The following is a 21,166-nucleotide window of genomic DNA, read 5'->3' on the forward strand; positions in this document are numbered from 1 at the left end:
ATTAGACGCGAACATCAACACATTATCGTAACAATTGCATCACGAGTATCGTTATTATTTGTTATTACGATTATCTGGTTTAATCGTGGTAAGAAGAAACAGAATGACGATTGGCAATTCGATATCCAGTCACGGAGTTGTCGCGATAAAGTCTGCATGATGCGGCCAATCTGCGTGACTTTGGAAAATTAATCCCAATGTTGAACGAATCGATCGAAATGAACGCGTAGACGAGTGTAGAGCGTGTATTTTATTGCAAAGTATAGACATATCGTCGATCTGAAACCACGTGTATTCTGTTCGAAAATTTACACGCGGTAAACGAGTCGATTCGCAGAATTATATAAATATAGTAATTTCTCTTAACGCTGGTAGCTACTATTGTTATTACATCCAGAGTTAGAACTATGAAAGTTACTAGCAAAGCCTTATTCGAAACGTTTCGTTTAATAATTTATCTGCGAATAGAAATCTACAAATGACTGATAGTCAAAGTTTTTATAATATTCTTCATAAACTTCCGTATTAGCGTCTCATTTTTGTACTTCGAAATTGCAAGTTTCCCGGATGAATAACCGTGATATCAGGTGGTCTAGGAATTGTAGAAAGCAATCAGGTTTCAAAAGTTAGTCACGAAGAGTATAATTCTTCCAGCCAAAATAGGTTAATTGTGCAAAGTAATAGCGTGAGCTAGCTACGAAGTGAAAGGTCCGGGTTCGAATCACAGTAGAACACACTGAACTGTTATTTTGGATTTACCATTATCCCGAGTTCTAGAATACAGAATGAAATAACTAGACGAAATAGAAAGAAACTATAGTTCCATTTCATTCAGCTTATTATCCGTCGCACGCAGTAGAGAGAAGCTTTTAACGGATCGTCCCACTTCATTCTGGTCATTTACATATTTGCATTTATCGTCGCTCAATTTATCATGCAGAGTTGAAATTGTTAATCTTCCTATTTACATGCATGCGATTAATTTTCACCATTTTATCGTTGAACACTCCTCTTCATTTTACATAATCTTTTTCCTTCAATTTTTCCTCTTTTCGAAAACTAGCGAAGTTGCGGTATAGCGAGTTACGCAATGGTCATTTTTATGATGCATTGGGAAAACCTGGATAACGCGATATCATGTTCCTACTGAATAAATGATGGAATACGATACGTTATGGTTTCGTTGATACGAAATCCGAATTATGTTTTATATGCGAAACACGATAGTAATAATATCGATAGTGCATTAACTTTATCGCGAATATCAAAAATATTTTGCTCGGAGATACGCTTACAAATTTTCTTCGAGAAATTACTCAAGTGTAATTACTTCCGTAACGAAATAGAAATATGCCTCTATACAATTTCGATGAGTATTTTAGCAGTTGTGTATTTTGCGGTTGTTTCTGCATAAATATTCGTATCTCACTCGCCAGTTAATCTTTGCCAGTGCTAGTCGATAGAGTTTATGCCGTTTAAAAGTAGCGGATATTGAGAAACGGACGAAGCAAGAAGAAAAGTAGGTAATTCGACGCTTGATAGAAATTGCTTGTCGGGTAAAAAAAGGGGGAATGAAAAAAAGTTTATGTCATGACTCATAAAATATCGACTAAACGGCGAAGAAAACTTGCAGAAAATCGTTTACGGCGGTTTACCATAAATTACAAAGTTGCTTAAACTATCTACCCACTTGTCTTTTCCTCATAAAACGTAACATTATTTTCTCCACGGTGCTTCTAAAATAAAAATAAGAAACTAATCGAAGTAATTCGTTATTTCAATAAATAAATCGTCGAAAATGTATTCCTTTTATTCTAGAAGCAACATAGGAAAATTTTCATAAAAATGTCAATCCTCCAAAGATAATTTTAAACAAGACCCTAATATATAAGAAATAGTCAAACCTGATCTTTATCACGACCTATTATGCAGACATCAAAATAGATCGATGGATCCGATAAGCAAGGAGATACGATCGACCTGGTTACGCTATCTCGATGATTTAAGGTGTAGCAGTCATTCGAGTCACTCGATGAATTGAGAACAAGTGATCGCGTTAAAGGCTGATAGATATTCACACGGTAAATCGACGATGGAGTCTGTTTTCGAATTGTGCGCCTCTGGTACAGCGAATTGCCGGACGTGGTTGACGCGCGCGATTGAAAATAGACGCTTCCGGTTTCTCCTGGACACGTGCACGGGATTCAAGGCACGTAATGTGTGCCACGGAACTTGACCGAACCTCACAAAGCGAGAGTTCAATTGAACAGCCGTTGGCGTTCTTCGCGCGATTTGCAGCTGCGAGTAACCGGCACCGATTACGAATTCGTTTTCAACGCCTCTCGTCTCTCGACTCTATTGTTAATAAGTGACGTTCATTTCCTCTATTAGGATTGGAAAGCGAAACGAAGCGATCTTGGAATTGTTCCCGAGCTCGATGCAGTTTCGCAATTACCTTTCTGAAAGATTCTACAGAGAGAGGCAGAGAGAGAGAGTGAAATACTCGAATAAACTTTTTACCCAGATTCTTGGCATAATGAGCCATTTTCATTCGTATTGCTGCGTTGTTTGTATAATAATCGTGTTGCTGTTTGTGGGAATAATTATATGTAATTATATATAATTATCGTATACAATTGTTTCAATTTCTTTTATGGATTTATCATGTCGTTCCACGATCTTGATGCTGTTTTTTGACGATATCGACCTCAAGATATTTACTATCAAATAATATCGATAAAATTATCACAAAGACGCGAGAGAAAAAATACATATAGGAATGATACGAAAAAAAGTTTCAATTAATTTTATCTCCCGTCTGTTTTTGCAAAGTTTGAACACATACGTGTGAAAGATGTCTTATATCAATTAAAAAACAATCCTTGTCATTCTAAATCTGAATCGTCATTACATTTACCTATGGTTTTACCTGCCATTAAGATGAAAATGAAACAGTCCTTGAAATAACATGGATATAGTACAGCGGACTGTTCGAACGAAAGTCACGTTGAGCAAACTTGCTAATTCCATTTGTCGTATCAAGGTAAGCAGAGATTGGTGCAAATGAAAAATCGGATACGCGTATCGACGAGTTGACAATTGGAAAATTGCGAATGCAGAATGCTTTCATATTAGCATTGAGAAAATTTGAAAGAATTACTTGTTAACATACGATAAAAATCCTATCAGCTGCGAACGTGTTGAACAGCTTTGTGACGCGGTTGGTCTTATCTTATCATCATGGCCGTTGTGACGTTTGCACCTCAGTTCGTTGTTGAATCTCGTAAGCTTCAAGACACCGATGAATCGAGCATCCGGGCATTAAGTATCGAGAAATCGCGACTCGCTTCTCGGAAGTGAATCCAGTGCAAGAAGGGTGAAATCAACTTCGTTGATTGCTTTTGATATAACAATGACTATACTATATATGGAACATAGACTCTTAAATATAAAGAGGATAATGGTTCTCTTAATTCTTAATTCTCTGTCGTATAAACTGTGAACGTTACGTAACGCGAAAGATACTGATTTAAACAATATGAAAAAATGATTCCAATGGTCTGTAAACTCGAAATTCTGATATTGTCATGGTAATCTAAATGCTGTGTAAAAAATTAATAAAACTTACCTAATATCTAAGAGAGAAAATCTCTGTTTAGAAAATATCTGTGTCATTTTATCCAATGAAGCGGTAACTGTACTTATTATACTTATTACGCATATATTTTTACCATTTGCTAGATATTTATTGATATTTCCACGACAGGAATAGATATCGCGTTTTTCTTTTTTTGAACGTCGTTCCGGAGACTTGCAAACTTTATTTGTTAAAATTTCGTTACCAAACTACGTACTACGATAGTTTTGATACAGTTAAGCGCTATACAAATATTTTTCACACCGATCGTATCTTTTTTCTCATTGAAACAGCGAAAAATAGAACGATGAAGCGGATACCAATGAAAATCGCAATGGTAGTACACGTTCATTCACTGGAGTCGCGAGATTATAACTTTATTTCGCTGCTATTTGCGCAACTGTGTTCGCCGGTCGTAAAATCGCACGGATAACATTTAATGGATGAAAATGTTAAGCAACGGAACCTACGATCCTGAGAAACAGTAAGGAATACACGCGCGAGATTACACGGCGGGTGTTCGATGGAAAATGTCAGAGCTGGGTGCGCCGTGGTTTGTTATGTGTTTGTTTGCGCGCTATTGTAACACCGTGCAATGTTAAATGCGAACCAAAGAGACAATCCCCGGGCGATTGTTTGTTCTAGAACCTTGGTAATCACGAGATTTCGCGAATAAGCGCTCCCCTGGGAATAATTAGAAGCACAGCGAATCCGTGAAAACGGAGAAATATTTTAGCGAATCTCGGAACACTGGCAAAGTTGGTCTTCTACTCTGCTATTATCTACCACTAATTATACTGCAGATCTTCCACGAGATCTTCGGAGACTGAGAGAGATCTCGCAGAGACTGTCAAGACATCTCGTCTAAAGCAATCGACGACAGTGCGTATCGATGTGTATGGAGATTTTCGAATGCAACAAAGGAAACAATAATCGACTCTTCGATTGTTTCAACGTCTCTTCAAACTTGCCGTTCGTATAGTTGCTAAACGCTAAAGGCAAATTCGATGGTTGGAATCTCGCGTTTCAATCCGAGTTGACAAACTCTACGGAGAAGTTGAAACCATTTCGAAGCTGGATTGTACGAAAATACCGACGTGTACCAGTCTACGGCTACAGAATTCAATTAAATGGGAGACAGTACGGAATTGTTGGGCGCAAGCAACGGCACTACGGCAGAGAATGGCAAAGATCTAGGTGCGCTAAAGCGTCTGCGGTGAAATAAAGTATACGTAGAAGGACTGAAACCGTAATCCGGCCAAGCGAGCCAGTCTCTTGACCTGACATTTAATGCTCTTACACAAGTCGCAACTACCCGTTGCTCTTTGTCCGCCAAGATGGTGCTATTCATCGAAACGATACGAGTAGGCCAAAGGGAGGGACGGGCCAATGATTTTATCGTGTCGCGTTTGAATGTGCTCGACGCACCGCAATTTGCTATTTTCCACGGTATATGTACCATATCAGTTGCGAAATCGACGTTGGTATTGTCTTGTCGGCGGAGATTTGTTGGAACAGACTTTTGCGAATACGACTAGTGATCGTTATTATCATTATTAGCATAGTCCTGAATCGGATATGAGAATTCATCGAATACGCGTGCAATAAACACCCTGTATAATCAGACACGTGCGAGTTCCACCGTGAAATTGAGATTTCCACGGTTCTAGAGGCACGGCGAGCAGATATGGGAAACCTCGCCGGTTACAACGATGGATTGTTCGCACTAGCAAGTCGTGTTCGTCGGGGATTCCAATTCTGAAATTGATTAAATCATTTGACTTGCGGTGGCACACGTCCGGTGCTTACTACCAAGTACAAATCCGAAACACTTGCTAACTTTGATAGATTCGAAATCGAGTTTGACCGGAACAGAATGTGCGCGACGATGTCTTGTAGACGTATCTATACGTTGTACAAGGTTTAATTGGAGTTAAGTGAAACGAATTACTATGTAGTAAACAAATTAAGTATAGCGGTGCCGATGTCACGGCACTGGCTGATAAAGGAAATCGAATAACTGGAGAATGAAAAGAGACAATTTTAACCTGTGTTTCTTCGCGATACGGAAGAAAAACATGAGAATTAATGGTACGATGATTCAGAGTGCGTCGACTATCTTTAACTGCCGCTCAGCAGCGAGACCGTTCTCAAAATATTTAATTATACGACCAGTAGGTGAGGCTTCTTTCAACCGTGGAATCTTTTCCAAGTTCTGGCAAATAATCTTTCTTTAAAAATAAGAAATAAAGTGGATTCCTATGTAAAGAAGCTTTTCAAAAAATTATCTTCCAGAGATAAGTAATCTAAGCGACTGGTTAACTGGTGCGTGTTGCACGGTTTAATGGGTTAACGGGTTTCGTTCGATGCGACGACTTTCGACTATCGTGGCGAATCAACGATCAGGAGAAAACCGAGTAACTTACAGGATCAGAAATGAAACATTATGATAGTACGGGCCTCGTGCGTTGCGTGGGTCATTGAGAGTGTCACGCGTGACGTGGGAGCGTGTGTACGCAGAGGTATGTCAGAGAAAATACGGCGGAAACACGCACCAGCCGGCGGCACCAGCGAGGGAAAAGAATGAAAGAGAAGGGACATCGTCGAGGAGAAAAGAAGACCACGTACAAGCCAGACGGTAATTTTTCTAATTTGTTGTTATCCCCAGACAAGTTGAATTATGGCATGGGAGAGTCTGCTACTAGAAACCCACTGAGAATATACTACGTTTATATCACATTAGAACAGGAAAATATTATTTTATTGTATCATGTTGATACTTGGATTTATATGCTGTTTGCTATTAAAAGAGTCGTTATTATTGGAATAACGATCAAGCGATATTAACTAATAAATGGAATAGAGACAAGGTAATCGATAAAACAAACGATTCGTAGAATGTATATACTTTTTTCAAATCTACAAAATACTTTGTACGTTTATCGCTAGTTTTCTGAATTGTCTTTTTATTTACTACAAGGTGCAATGTGCAGTGGTAGTTATGTTCGTTATAGAATAATTTTATGGCTAGGATATAATGGAGAAATTGAACAAAAGGATCGCGAAGGACGACGAAGAATGCATTCCATACATTGCTTCGAAATGACGCGTCCCTGCTTCTTTTATAACCACAGGATTTTCTCAAACACATCGACTTAATGAATCTTTAATCGGTCATTGCGCCTACGCTAAGAAGTATTTCTAAAAATAACGTAAAAGCTTGATGTTACTTGAAGATTATGGTTTTCAAAAAATAGAAAATACGTTGCACTATGCTTGCCCGAATAAAAATTTTAAATTTCCGATAAATGAGTAAACATCCGCGCTATGACAAACACAGTTGCTCGAAAACTACGAATTATAGGAATCCAATATTCCAACTACCAACTGCATTTTTCATGCACTTCCTACAAATACCATTTTGCTTTTAGATCCATACGCTGGAATATATGCACACACATACTGAAGGATCGCAAAGGACCAAGCAGGAGAAAGAAGTAAACGTTGCTGGCGAGTCGAAATCTTGTATTCGCTGGACTAAGCCGAAGATATTTATCAGCAGAGATTAAAACGGGACTTTCCGTGTGTAACTGCATAAATTTAACTTTCCTGCTATGTATATGCACCAACACATATCCAGATACCGTAACTTTTCGGTCCGGTCGACGAATACCACGAGCAGCATCCGAGACAAGAATTAATATGACAATCTCTACGACTTAAATCTCGAATGGTCCTCGAACGAACAATATTCGAGTATATTGCAAGCAATACAAAATACTATACTACGCTATTTATAACACAAAAAATATTAAATTATATTACTGCATTATTATCTGTATTCTATAATACATATTCGTACCCTCATAGTTATAGAATTAAAACGATTAATACCTTTGATGATACACGTTCAAAAATGTTTATAAACGAGAGAGAGAGAGTAATTTAGGATTGTAATTTACAGTTCGCAATCTATATTTTATAGTGCAATAATTTATCTTAACTCGATATGTCGTTTATTATCGAGCAATTTATATGCTACTACGTGCGTATGAATCAGAATCGAACAGAGCTTATCAAGCAGGTATTCCTTTTCTTCCTTGTCGTTATCGCGATTGATTGTTTGTACAGGCAATACCAGTTAATAAAACATTCCGACAAATGCTTAGCTGCTAATATCACTCGTAAAAGCGTTACAAGTAAACGTAAAGATTCGATTTTACGATGCTATTAGGTTTAGAATTAAGGAAGTAAGTAACAGAAATTATAACGAGGATAATAAAAGGCGTAAAAACAGTTTTTGCCTATCAGATACGATTCATATAATATAATAAACAGAAGCGTAAATTATTCGAGTTCGATTTTCGTTACATTTGTGCAGAAAGCGAGGAGAGAATAATTTCATGGATTAAACAGCTGACACTTTTGTATCAGTGATAAAACCATTCTATCTGATAACGATAAACGAAGGTTAGAAGAAGGATTTCGACGATGACGAAGATACAGAACTTCAAAAGCTTGGAAATATTCAACAAATATTAAGAAAAAATCGGAAAGATAAATACGAATCTATTGGATTATATTAAAATTTCTGCTGGAAATTCTTTGGTTTAAATATGCAAATCTACGTTTAACTACTTAACAGTTACAACATTCGCATAATGCTACTTTTCGAAAATATTATCGATGTAAATGCAGATTTTGGAGAAGGATATTTTATATTATTATATAATATTTACATTATTCGCGAGGGGCAAGGCCAATTATTTATGATTTAACAATAAATATAGTCCAACAAAATCTCCATTAGTATAATATCGAAACCTCGAAGGAATATTCCTAGAAATTTCAGGAAACTCCGCAATTTATAATATTTTAATTCCATTAAAATTCCATTAAAATTCCATTAAAATATTATAAATTCATTCTTCGCTCGTAATACGCTCACACGTAAGCTCGCACTTTTTTGCAAGTATTTCTACTCAATCCATCACGAAACAACACCCTGCATAAAGCTTCTAGCTGAAACAACCCACCCACGATAAGATCATCACATGTTAACGACGTTTAATCGCCATACTATTAATCTCCGCGTTTACGACGATCGCTAAGAGTTTAAAACACGGTCGAAACTTTTGACCACGCTATCGCTTTCGATACAGTTGCTAACACGATAAACTTCCCCTATATTTTCTCATTGAGTGTTGCATATATAATGTATACATACGTGTACGGCCACGGAATCGTTCCGCAACGATGAGAAAAAGCGGATGAGTCAGCTGCTTCTTTCGCAACTTTCTAACGTCATTTACACGCTCGCCAATCCATGTCCGATCGTTCACATGCAACTCCACGATGAACACAGACTATCTATGCAAAACGAACGCGATCCTTCGATAATTCCATGTATTCTATGTTTTCGTTGCACGAGAATTGAAGTTCAGATACACGTGATTGGAATCGAAACAAATATTCCAAATCCATTTGGTCCATTCCTCCGAATATCGGCGTAATATTCGAATAAAGTTCGACACAAATGTAAAGTCATCTTGTTGCAATGTTTTATAAAACTAAGAATTTTAGGCGCGCGTTGCGACAATTTTTCGAAAATAGATGGAATGAGACAAAGGTCTCTCGAATAAAATATCGTGACAAAGTGTCGGAAACTTGTGGCTCGCTATCCGTAGAATGCTACTGGCTTAATTAAGCCAACTCGCCTTCAGATTAACGTTTCATAATGAAATTTGTGACTCTAAAATTTCAATTATATCCTAAGGATTCGCGGGAGTTTCATTTCTTGAAAAATTAAAAGGTCGCTAAAGTCCTGGATCGCCTTAATCACATTACCCTTGAATGCGAACTGAGAGAAAACGCTACAAAACGTTTCACGAAATGCCCGTGGCAGAACCAGTAACGATCGCTTTAATTCCGAGATTAGAAGTATCTTGAAATAATTTTTAGAATGTAAATTAATTTAAAAAAAAAAATCGTACGATTAAAATAAACGCGCTCGTCGTAATACAGACGTTACAAGTAATTTAAACGTTTCTTTCTATATTTTGTGCCCCTATATTAATTAAATAAACGAGACGTTTAGAGACGCAGTAATTTAGAATCAAAATTCTTCTTTAGAAGTAGCAACTCTATAAAAGACTTTTTATATTTTCTTTTCCTCTCGTACGTGGCACTCGAGCGGAGCAGGTCGAGTTTCATCAAAGAAAATTGCTGCTTTGATAAAGCCTCGTTTTTCACGTTTTCCTAACGCGCCATTCAAGGCATGAACTTGAAATAATCCAATTACGTTAATTTGACGACTCTCTTCATACAGAATTTCAATAAAGAGGATTCTTCGCCTTTTAGCTGCCTTTTCACAGTCCTTTAAATCTGAAAATTGGACATTATTCCGTGACAACGCCACAGATTCACTTTAAATTCCATCGGAATACCCAGACTAACAAAAATAACGCATCGAGAATTGTGTATAAAATAAAAAAAAATATAGTAGAACTTTGATCTCTTTCGTTGCTCACATAAATTCACTACTCAGGCTAAGACGCTAGAAATTATGCAGAGAATACTATCGTACCTTCGTACTATTCTCGATTAAAGTACTGCTACAAGTTGAACACCTCGCATATTTCAACGCTACAACTACCAACAACTAAAGTATAAACTTGTACCAAAGAAATAAAAAATGAAATGCGAAAAGACACTCTAGAGACACTATGGAGTTCTACGAGCTCTAGCATTAATACGACCTATCGATCACAAAGAAGATATGCAGATAGAAAGACTCGTGTCGTAACGGTTTATAGCAAATTGTCACGGCCTGTATTGTACTTTCTATTGACCGACTAGAACCAACTGGAAACATCCTTGAATATATCGGGATCATTTACATGCATCCAGTTCTCTTTTCACCACAGATACTCGCGGTTAACTTTGTGGTTAATTGCTCTCGTGGTTCGCACCTTTATTTTTTAACTTTTATTTCGTCCAAGGAAGCATTTCGACTCGATATATACAGAGACCAAGTCGAACGGTTTCTTAGATACCTGGTCGGGACTCGGCGAAGCGAGTCTAACGAGACCCTTAAACTTAAATCACTCTGTTTACCGATACTGTATTCACGTTGTTTGCATGCGTATAATAAACTGTGAATCGAGTATTCGAGAGGAATTTGCAATGTCGTTGAAATTTACTTTTCGCAATTTTCTCTTTAGTAGATTTGGATCGAAGAGCAGTTAGAAGAAATAAAATTTCATTTTTCGTCATTCCGACCAATTGCAACGTTTCCAAAGTTTCTTTACGCGTCATCTGATAGATTAATTCTCCTAATTTCTCAAAAAAAGACTCGTTGTTCGATCCAGTTCTAAAAAACGTTATTCTATAGTTTAAGAAAGCGTCCGAGTATTAGTGAGACTGACTGTATGAAAATATTACAGTAAGTACAATGGTGTGCGAGTGTTAGGTTGTCCGAAAAGTGTCGTCCTTTCACTGACCCTTCTTTCACAACGACGCATCTGTATACAAACATGAAACCTAATCCGTCGAACGTTGTGATCTTTATTTTGATAGAGCGAAATGAATCATAAGTGATTCGATAAAATAATATAAAACGGAAAATGTTGTGCATCCATCATTACCTTACAAAACGAAAGAAACTTTCCGGACGACCTAATACTTTTTGTAGCCATTGTAAAATAGCCATCTACAGTCTGGTCGTGTCATTTGTTTGATCATGGTCATAAAAATTTGAATTTGCATAAAGATCGGTAGCCTCAAGGACGCATTGTCAGATACGCGAAGGATACTGATTTTTCTGTACTTACTACGAGCAGATCTGAACGTGCTGCTGATGAAGGCGGAAGCAACGAGTCCGCATTATTCTCCCTCTTTCTCTGCCCGGCTCTCGCTGCCCTCTCCTCGACGTGACGGCCACGAGAGAGTAGCCTTTCGAAGTCTTGGCCGGTCACGCTTGTCCACGCGTTCTATATCTTCCTTCTTTTTCTCCCGTGCCTTTCACTCTTTCGCCTTTCTTCCTCTATCACGTGATCTCTGTCCCTCAGTTTTGTCTCTTCCCTTCGATTACGGGGTTCGCACTACACCCGCGAGCCACAACACACGGTACCCATGGCGACGCGTTCTCTCGCCATTTACGTTGTCTCTCCTAATGTTCTTCCGCTCCCGATCTACGAAATCGTCCCGTCTCTTTAATTCATTTGCATCCAACGGTATGGCACACAACCGACGACCAACGTAGTTACAGAAGACAAAGAAGGTATAATACTCGCAAGGTTAAGCGTGAACCGATGCGGAATATGAAAATTATGGAGAAAATAAATATAGCGAGGAAAATCGTGGAAGAGAACATTCATATTTTTTAACGAACTATGTTAATAAAAAGACGATATATCTGTTTTACTGACACGTAATTACACCTAACCGCGAACTTTTTCAATTACAATGAAATACAGGAAAGTTTACAGAAAAATATTTCTTTGCATCGTTACGAACCATAACAAACGTTACTTATTTACCGAAAAATTCTGCTTCCAAGAAACATTTAGAGCTATTTGGTAATTAGCTGAAGCAGTTTATTACGTATACTGATATTGGTCAAGGTTGCTTATCGGTTTACCGAATCCTTTCTAATATACCAAACAACCTCAACCATTAATCGGTCGAAATTTTCAATCCGATCGATCGATTATTTCTTACGACTGGCGAGAATCGATCGTGATCGATATCGAATACTTAACCGATAGTATATATCCTTCGCACGCCATTGTCATAGCAGTTTCTTTCTTTGTTCAACATTATTAGTCAGCGATTACCGAGTGAACGCTTGTCGAGGAGGAAAGTTTTCTGTCGAGGGAACTTGTTGCTCGATCATTTAAATCTGTGAATTTCTTACTTCGATAACTACAGCATGGTATCGAGGCAAGCGTTTCTTTCCTCGATACGCGTGTTCATCGAACGAGATCATATAGAAATCGATACTCTTACGCCTAGATTCACAAGCAGGGAAACGTCGATAACAGATCGACGGACAAGCGGTTTAAATATCGAAATTCATCGTAATTATCGACTGAATGAAACAGAATTGCACGGCTGATTGTTAATCATACACTTGTTCGAGTACATAGCCAAACGTTGGATTTCAGACTAACAAGTACAGATATAAGTAGCTAAAAAAGAGAAAAAGTCTCGTTGATGAGAGAATAGCGACTAACAGCGCGAAGAATTTTTTTCATTAGAAAGAGAAAATTGAAAAGAATTGTTAAAAATTTGCTATGTAAACTTCGATATCGATACGACGCTTAAAATGTTCTAAAAAGGCTATTATATCATTGTAATATTACTTTATTTTCGTGCACAAGAATTATATGTAACCAGTAGATATTTATGTATATATATAATAATTACTACTATTACAACATGATACACAGAATATGACTTGTTACTACAATATTGTGATACACTATCGCATACATCGGTACGGCAATATTATTATTGACATATAGTGGTAATTACGCTATGGCAATCATAACATCACTACCTTCGTTACTTCTGTAAACATAATAGTAAGTTTCTGAACTAGCCGATATACTGTGGCAATAGACTTGTGGCAACCACCAAACTATTCTCAAACAAGTGCAACAGATGAAAATTAAAGAAAGTACATCTTTAAAATGTTTCTACGATTCTATGAACCGAATAAAAGTCGTCATCGGTAAAGAATTCGGAAATAATCGAAAGAAACACTTTTCGAAAATTCTCGGTATATCAGAGAGAGAGAAAGAGAGAGAGAGAGAGAGAGAAAGATCATAGTACACATTCCTGAAATAATAAGAAACAATCGTGACGCATACCCGAAATCCATAGACAGAGGTCGACGCAACGTGAAAACCGAGAGACATCGATAATCAACACGCTGCTGACCGAAAAAAAACAATGCCCGCGATTTGGGTTAGATTGCACAATGAGGCTTTTGTCACAATTCCTTCGTAAAAACAGATAATAAGCTAACCTTCGAAACGTCTGTGCTTGTTGGATGCAAACGAATTAACGATCTGTTGACTTTCGTCTGCCCCACGCAAGAACCGTCACTGGTCGTCTGTCATGTGCACACGTTAGTATCTTAGTTGGTTTCGTAGTTGGCGGAAGTTTTCAAATTCACTGGTTCGAAGCGCGGACGATACTAAAGTTCAACAATGCGCACTATAAGACGCTCGGCGCGAGACTGACTACGCGAGTCGTGCACGTACCCTTGCTGTTTCGGAGTGTCGCGCCGTCTACCAATCAGTGCCATGGATTCCTGCGTAGGTATGCGTTCGCGCATGCGCAACGACGCGTCGAGCGGTCGCTTGCCGATCGCGAGCCCGTGATGCCACTGTTAAGGATAATAGTACTTTCTGAATTATGTATACATATTGCGATTAATAGATCGTAATTTAATAGGCCGTGTAAGATCCAATATACTAAATAGAAACTTCCATATCGATTATTACCAAAGTTTTTCTTTCTTGTTTATCTCCTTTGTTAAATGTTCCTAATTCTCGAATACAATCGATTACAGCGGTGTCTCAATTATCGAACGATTGATATGGGCCGAACATATCTCGAATAATCGAAAAGTCGAATAGTACGGAAGGATCCATGGCTGTTAATAAATCGTGCAACAAAATTGTAAAAAACATTCTGGTCGTTTGTATATGTATTTAAGTTTGATTAACTATTTGATTGATTGAACGTTTGATTGCCTTGACAATACCTCGCTACATACACTTTCGTATTCCTTATATTAACTTATGTTACTTTCGGAAAAAATGGAGTCATGGTAAAGTTCAAAGCGACTCGAATAATACGGAACTTCGATTAAACAGTGCTCGGATAACCAAAACTCCACAGTGCATTCTTTTCTAAAAGTTTACAGTGAACCGTATGGATTCCGATATAATTATCGGCAATCACTGGAATGTTCTATTGCTGCTGTATGTGTGATGTGTAGTGCCTTGGTGTGCGAGCATGAGTAAATCTCTGGAGAGTGTTCTCTTAAGCCTTCTTGGTAAGTTTAATCACCAAACTTATAATATACACAATATACATGTATGATATATTAATTATTATGAAATATATTATATATATATACATTTTATAATACATTCTTTCTGCTTGACTTTTGAAAAATTCAAATAATCGCGGAAATTAGTTTTTAGAAGTAACAAAAGATAAAGGGAGGTGCAACAAAAAATTAATGAGTCCCACCTTCTGCTAGGGACAGCTACTTAAATAAAGTAAAAGCATATTTTTATGCGTCCCGTTTATTAATTACGTGCCACGTCACGGACGTAATTTAATCACTCTCTGTCGTGCAATTTTCATTATAAGGAAATAAATTTTCACACACTAAATGTATTCTTTCATGACCAAACTTTCTTTTGCTCGCGGTACTCTTAACGTGTAATTTTGAAACACGCGTACGATTCACCGTGTTATCATCGCGTCGTTCTTTGATGATTGATGACAAAGGTGACAGAGAGAGAAAAAAAGAAATTATTTTACATCCTTGAAAAATGTAAATAATCGACGAAGAAAGAATTATCGACGAACATATTTCACGCGCGCTTGACATACAGGTTTTTGAAACGAGTATAGAGGACGGGCGCAGGTACAGATTACAGCGCAAACAAAGTTATAAAAATAGTGGAACCAGAAACTCTCTGGAACAGCGTGGAAAAAAACACTGTAACCGTTCCAAAAGTTATATCGTGACAAATTTATCAGATACAAATGCAAAGGTATTCCTAGAAAATCGAGGAGCGATCGTCAAAATCATTCGTTGAAATATTGCAAGTGGCGACAAAAATATAAACGTACGTTTGATTTGTCCGTAAATCGAATTGGAGCAAATCGGATAGATTGTATTTGATTAAAGGGATTGCAATCCTCTGCCAGTGAGAAATTGATTCTGGCCCGCAAGCTATAAAGGAATAGCAATTCGAGTAATTTGCAAAACAAATTAAACATTTTCGTTGACTATACTTGCCGTGATTTATTATTAACAGGGAAAAATTAGAATTACAGGTGTGATAGAATTACAACGATGACTTTTTACCTCTCTTAACCTGTTAAAGGTATTGAAAATACTACTATCCTTTAATGATATTTAATCTTTTTTTTTTATTATCAGTCGCGAGTACTCGGAGGATGTTTATAACTAAGAGCTAAAAATCGTTCCGATAATTACAGTGATTGAAGGCAAACTGTTTAACTGAAATTACTTCTTTCTTTGTACAAATGCTATAGTCGATTTTCTTAAAATAGAAACAACATAACAGCTCTAGATTTTCCGAAGGATACTTTCCGAAGGATTTTTTAAAGATATTGGTTACTACTCATTATAGATACGTTCTGTCCTACTTACGATTAGCGTTCTCACCACGGTCGCTAATAACCTTACAAGGTGCATATGACCTTGAAGACACATAATGAGAATAACAACGAAATAGGTGAAAGAACATCGTCGCTGTATTTTAATAGTTACGCGATCATCATCTGTATTTGGATAAATCACGAATTAAGGGTTAATGAACGAAACAAATTACCGATGCGAATCGACGTTATGCCACGGTTTGGTGCTTCGACGCGAAAGTACGTAGGAGGATGCGCTTTTCCGGATGTGCACGCACGTGTATCTAACGAAACAGGAAAATCTCTGCACCACGGTTCACTACGGTATACACGATTCGCCTCGTTACGAAGGATGAGCCCGAAAATTGTGTTTCCGTAGCAATGAACTAATTACCGTAATAATCAGCGCTTATTAACTTACATAAAATCCTTTCTCTGCAAGCTCGAGCAGCATGGATCGCGCACTCTTCGCCTCGATTTGATTTGATTACGATAAACAGTCGGTTGTTTGCTTTTCGCCGTTCTTCTGTATTTTATAAGAAAAAATTGGTTCAGACATCGTACAATTTTTCGTTGCTGTTAGACGAAGAGTGGCCAACATCAGAGAAATTAGAACGACAGCCATGTTTTGGCTGTTAACGCGTTGCTTCGTGCTTCTAATAATTCTTTTATTCCGTTTGCTAGATTATTTCATATCTTTAGACCCAACTTCTAGAGACAACAATTATTGCGAGTTTTTATTTGCTCCAAATAGCTGAAAAATTGAGGAAACGAAACGGAATTGCGTTAACTTGCCTCGTCCTCGTGGAATTTCTTAAAAAACGCGTGGCTGAGTTTAAGAAAAATTACGAGGTTCTATATTCTTATGGAATTACAGCCTCCTGAAATAACATTCGTCGATAATATTGATTTATTTGTGCAAGAGACCCTTAGTTCGCTATGGCTTTCATAATGCCGTAGCTGTTGCACAACAAACGACATCGTCATACGTGCAAACCGAACTTATACGTACAGATCGATGGTACGTTCTCATAAAGAAATGTTACCGTCGCGATGCATATTTCATGCCTCGGCTCTGCTTTTCCGCAGCGGAAAATTGACGTGAACGAAAGTTCACGACACAATGTCGCTCGCGTAAAATTACAGGCGTGGAACTAGGATCTAGAAATATGTATACGGAACGGAGCGTATCGTCACAGGGGAAAACATTGCTGGGCGAATGTCGCGGTGTATTTTACCTAATTTAGATACGATGTTTTTCCTTTCTTTCTTTAGTATTTTCTACTTTTTTTTTTTCATGTTTTAAGGTCTCTACCTTGTTTTCTCTTAATTGGCCGTCCAGACGTATTTATCGTTCCATCCATAACGTAACAACTACTATAACGATATACTAGCAACTCGACCGGAATCATCGGTTGGATTCCACAATTTTCCGGTTTTTTTTTTTTAAAACCTTGCGTTTATTAGAAAAACAAACTTTATCCAACTCTTCTGCTAAAAGTAGATTAATCTGTTGTTAAATTCCGCCTTTCATTAAAAGCTAGAAATGAATTCGAAAGCACAATGTTTGTTTAAAATATCCTTAAAAAATGGTTTCACGCGAAGCCACCGTGTTTAACGACGGTGAAGCGGCTGTGGCCATTGTGACGCTTAAAAAACGATTCCGCGTTGATTCACATAAAGTGGCTTGAAGTCGTTTTCAAACCAGAGACCCCTGTGAATGCACGAGAAAAAGGCTTCCATACGTGTAAGGGTTCCATGAAACGAGATCTAGCCGGCTGTATTATAACTTATAATGTAGGCTGTTCTCTGGCCATGATACACCACGTAAATTTCGAACGATGGAAACAAAAGCCACGTTGCTTTGTACTGTGCCCCTTGTTTCGTATTCCACGGTGCTCTCTATGTACCGGTGCATTTTATTGTTGCTGAAAACGTGAATTACTTGCATAAATGCCGTCCCTATGCGTGCAACTTTAATGACAATTAAAGAATAAGAATAAGAATGACCGGTGTAAAAGAATCATTTTTTGTTTTCCGTTTCGTGTGTGCCGTAACAATATGCGCTTCTGTACCAAAGCATAATACGTATAATATTCTTGTGCTACCAACGATATCTTTTTAAAAAAGCATATTTTTTCGTTTCTTTTTAATATTTGCGAAATGTCTGGTCTGCCGTGAACTTTACCATTATCGTAATAAATTATTGTCGTGGATATAAGATACTGCTGTTCTTGAATATGAAAGGAAAATAATGGAAAGCAGTTCTGTTATCCAATTTTGCATGAAAGTCGCTGTCAGATAAAGCAATATAATGAACAGAAAATTGTATCTGGTAATGTTCTTTGACAGTATCCAGTATCTTTCAACGCGATCGCATGTTTTTGTAATAAAAATTATTTTTAAAAAAACAAATTCTACACGAGCAAATATTTTCGATCTTTCCAATGTAAACGATGCATACTCGAGAAGCGTTATATTTATATAGAGAATATTTTTAATCGAAAACTAATAGGAATATCTTTAAAAGTGAATGGTGAATTGAAATCTACGAATTTCCAATTTATAAATCCAATACGCTGGACATTCCGTCGATTGCCAATAGAAGATAAAGTTCGTCGTTTTGAATAATCAATCCTCGTCTTCGTCTTTCAAAACTTACAACGAGTCTTCGAAGAAATAACGAACGCTCAAATAGCTATCTATTTCGTTATTTTGAGATTGATGGAATCTCAAGTTTTATTCTCGTTTCCTTTTACCATTATTAAAACTTAACTGACAAATAATCTACGTTATCTTACTTTCAATGTCATTTGAAATTTCTATTTATGCATTTCAAGATTTTATTCAATACCCGTTTATGTAACCACTCTATTGCCACACTGTACTCCGCAATCTGAAGTAGATTTCACGCTTTCACGGTGTCATATTGGCGTTATTAAATACGAAATATCAGTGTCGATTGTAACCGCGCTGCGATGATATTTTTGTTTTGTATTTTTTCTTTTTTTTTTCTTTTTTTTACACAGACGGGTTGCAATACACGTACCAGAGAAGTTTCTTTGATACATATCGAATCAATGTAGCGAAAAAACGTATTTCTATTCGTATCGAAACGGGTTTTGTGGTTTTATTCGATATAGAAGTAGATATTACACATAGTTTGTGGTAAAGTGAAGTTTGATAGCAGTTAATTCTGCATAATACAAGATACGATGTTAAGAACGATAGAGTCGTAATCCTCGTTAGGATTTTCAAATTATTCCACAGTATGTTACGACACGCACCACCGATTTCATAAATATCTTTGTTTCTCGAATAACACAAAATTCGCTTAATTTATTAACTCCGGTCAAATCAAGAGCGATGGATAAAATAAACTTGTAGAAATTTATAAAATGCTGTTTTCATACACAATTATCGTGGAACATTATGGTTTTTTACACGCTTGGATATTACACTTTTAATGTAATTCATCGAGTAATTATGTGTACATGAAGGCAATCTCTCTTTAAATTGACTCTTTGTTACCCCATTATCATAATTCATTCATTAACTTTACTTTAATAGAATAATCAAATAATTTGCACGTTGATAATTAAATTTGATTTAAAAGTGCTACGAAATATATTCTCGTACATGCTAATAGATAATAAACTGGAATATTTTAATAAATACGTATGTAGGAATTACACAGGAATTACATGGAAATATTTTTCAAATTCCTTTGACATTTTCTTGAGATTGTTCGATTGAATTATATAAACCTTCTTAAAAGCACTGGTCGAGCAAATGAGTCATAAACCTTGAAACTTGTTGACAAAATTAGTCTTTTAAAACAATGATAAATTATTCGCTCATTTACAGAAAATGAATAAACAACAATTTAGCACCATGATAAATATTTGTTGAACATTGAAAACGACATTCCAAGAAGTCGTTGGAACTGGAATATTTTCCATAATCCGTCGACAATAACGTTCTTTATCGCATGTTTTCTCATTTTTGCGGCACTTTTATATACATATTTTTATTTCGATATTTATTTCAACTGCTTGAATCAAGAGGATAAAATAAAATATTATTTCAGCCGAATAATATTGAAAGGCCATTAAATCGTCCGCACATGCTATCTGCTTGTTGTTTTAATTAATAAAAGATCGTCATAAATACATCAGCTATAATAATTTTATTCGAAAGCCGCTTAAATTTCCATTTCTTCGTCTCCCTAACTATCCTCGTTCGTCCAACTTGCTAGTAAATTTTAATTCTTTTTCTTCCTATTCTTGAAGTAGGATTATTAAATTTGTAAGAAGAATCTGCAGGAAAAAGCTTTATCCACGATAAAGCTAGAATTCTACTGCAAGTTATTATAACGCAGATTTGCTCAGCTACGCTCGCTCCTCGTATTTCCTTTATCCTTTACAATCATCGTATTCACGCAAGCAAAACGACACGCAAGCTTATATTTGCCGCATCACTCTCGATTACTGCATTCGTGTAAATCAAACCTAATTATTCTAAACGAACGATCATTAACATACTACTGACCGATTTATTGAAGTAGGGTTTCGTTGCCGGTTTAGTTTGCCACTAATATTTACAGAAGAATGGCTTTCGATGTATAAAGTCTCGATATAAGATCAGAAAAACCTGTTTGTACATGTATGCGTAAGCCTCTAGACGATAAATTAGTAATCTGTCGAAGGTTAATTAAATACACAAATATATAGATTAATAACCGATAGTACAATGATATGGAAGGATTGACGTTCGTTGTTAGCGTTGCTATGTTATCGGGATTACGATAGAGACGCGTACTTTACTGTACAACTTTCTCGCGAAGGATGTTCGACGAAGAGAACGTGTTGATAAATCTTGTAAATCCAATCTTCCACAGTCAGACAGTGCAACCACCGTTACGTTGGAAAACGAATCCGTTCGATCGATTTCGCTGCAAACTTGGACGGATTTCCTATCGGATGAATACATTTCGAGCCCCGTGGGATTTTTGTTGGCAGCCTCGACAATACCTTGCAGCCGTTTATCGCGCCACTCGTTTCGCTCCATTAATTATTTCGCTCAGCTATTTAACGGTTTCACTTCGTTATT

The 21,166-nt window shown here is 36.9% G+C and overlaps 1 protein-coding gene across 3 annotated transcripts in view; it reads right to left on the minus strand.

Moving 5' to 3' along the window:
- The window catches only part of LOC117216606, a 50,784-nt gene extending 36,860 nt beyond the window's left edge, over positions 1–13,924 (minus strand). The window contains exons 1-2 of one of the 3 annotated variants that reach the window (XM_033463448.1): positions 13,671–13,924; positions 11,470–11,829 (exon numbers count right to left, since the gene is read on the minus strand). The gene's annotated coding sequence lies outside the window, so the exon portion shown is untranslated. Of the gene's footprint in view, positions 1–11,469; positions 11,830–13,512 lie in introns of all 3 variants that reach the window. The other 2 variants (XM_033463446.1, XM_033463447.1) reach the window with 2 other exon arrangements.
- Between the last annotated feature and the right edge of the window lie 7,242 nt (positions 13,925–21,166).

Source organism: Bombus bifarius, unplaced genomic scaffold (assembly GCF_011952205.1).
Source record: "Bombus bifarius isolate JDL3187 unplaced genomic scaffold, Bbif_JDL3187 scf7180000010271, whole genome shotgun sequence".
In the NCBI taxonomy this organism is placed as follows: Eukaryota; Metazoa; Arthropoda; class Insecta; order Hymenoptera; family Apidae; genus Bombus; species Bombus bifarius.